The following is a 2,133-nucleotide window of genomic DNA, read 5'->3' as shown; positions in this document are numbered from 1 at the left end:
CATCTTGAATCAGGGTGAAAGTGATGGTAAATAGGAGGCAGGCAAGCGAAGGGAAGGCGGGGGGGGGGGGGGGGAGGGGGGGGGTGCTGCCACCGTGCTCCTGGCTTTGGGCTGCAGCCCACTGGCTCCGCTCCGCGCACTTTTAGTATTTGGCCTTTTGAGGGCAGACTGTTTCCATGGTGTCAGCCTCGGCGGCCAAGAATGATGGGGGGATATGAATCAAGTGTCTCTGGCCCCTAATACCTGTCTGTCTGCTTGTGATGCTACGATACCCATTTAAAACGAATTGTTATACTGACAGCAGTGTGGTATGAAGCTAATGATTTTTCCTAGATAAGGGGTTTGTTAATAATGTCTGAAAGTGCCTTTAGATTGACCACCCAAGTTGTGTATCTGCTCCAAAGACAATTTTGACTCCAGCTTCTTCATGAATTTCAGTCTAGGTGACGATTTAACCCTGCACTGTTCTTGTGTAATGCTCTTGTTTTGTATCTGTAAACACAATTTAGGGTGGTGGTGGGAATTTAAAGTTCTGGGTTTAATTTTTGTGTGTTTCGTTCACTTTGGAGTACTATTTTGCAATTTTCAGTTTGTCCCATAGTAGTAAAGATGGGTCTCATTAGCTAGTTGTGCTAAGTGCTGCACTAACCTGTGGAGAAACAGTCCCTGTCCTAAAAAGTAACGTGTATTAGATACAGCAGGCAACAGCTGGAAGGGGAGAAGATACAAACCCAGAAATTTGAGGTATTACTTCATCAAGGGGCTTCAAGAGATACTGCAACACACACTTGTGTCGTTTCCATCACTGGAATCATCTCTCTGACAGACACTTGGGTGTCCTGTAAAACAAATGGAGGCAGGTAGGTAACAGAACCCAGGATTTGCAGAAGCTAATCTGGCCAGCAGGGTTTGCTGGAGGTGGGCGCTGGGTTCCTCTGGGTTTCTCAGTCATGAGCCCTTTGTTGGAATTGGCTGAGGGAACTGGGGTGGTTCAGCTTGGAGAAGAGCAGGCTCAGAGGAGACCTAATTGCTCCCTACGACTGCCTGAAACTAGGCTGCAGTGAGGGGGGTGTGGGTCTCTCCACCCAAGTAACAAGTGATAGGACAAGAAGAAATGGCCTCAAGTTGTACCAGGGAAGGTTTAGATTGGATATTAAGGGTTGGGTATTAGGGAAAATTCCTTCACCGAAAGGGTTGTCAAGCACTGGAACAGGCTGCCCAGGGAGGTGGTTGAGTCACCATCCCTGGAGGCATTTAAAAGATGTGTAGGTGTGGTGCTTGGGGACATGGTTTACTGGTGGGCTTGGTGGTGTTAGGTTTACAATTGGACTTGATGATCTTAAAGGTCTTTTCCAACCTAGACAATTCCATGATTCTGCCAGTACACCACCTGGTTTAGTGAGATGTCCGAGCAGACATGATTTCACAGCCTTCTTTAATTTGGTTCATGGACTTGAAGCCATGGATCTTTCTAGTGGAAACTTCCAGTTTCTACAAACCCTACTGAACTGGCCAGCTAGGGCTGTGCTGTCCCCAGGGGCTGCTGGCCGGACAGGTGGCCATGCCAGCCCCAGAAGATTGGAAGGTCTCCTGCCTGCCGGGTGCCTTCATCATCTGTGCTGGTGGGTGGAATGGGCTGTTGAACTATGACAGCTGGTTTTGGTGGGAGGTCTCCATGGTGAAGCAGCTCCAAAGATGCATCTCAGGCAGGTGGATAAACCAGAGCTGCTTAAAGATGGGACCGCAGGGGAACAGAGGGGGGTTTTGGTGGCAGCTTGCAGAGAATAGGGCACCTCTGGTACTGTAGTGCCTGGGTCTCTACGTGTTTAACCTGTGCCAGCCTGTATGAAGAAAATGCCAAATCCCCCTGTGCCCATCCTAGTCCCATGTGTTTGTTGCTCAGCAGTGAAGCTGTGGAGGAATTTATATATAAACCCCAAAGTGCTTTTGCTAGTAACCTGGCTCAGTGGGGAAGTGAGGAGCAATTTTCCTGTTATTTTTGAATTGTCTTCTCTTGCAGTCACAGAGGAAAAGCTTTTCTCACCATGCAGCAAAGGAAATGTAGGAAATGTACCTTTTTTTTTTTTTTTTTTGATTCAGGTCCATCTAATCAGCTCCACCTACACAGTGCTG

Source organism: Falco punctatus (genome assembly GCF_963210335.1).
Source record: "Falco punctatus genome assembly, chromosome: 4".
Classification (NCBI taxonomy): Eukaryota; Metazoa; Chordata; class Aves; order Falconiformes; family Falconidae; genus Falco; species Falco punctatus.
This window is presented reverse-complemented; position numbering follows the sequence as displayed.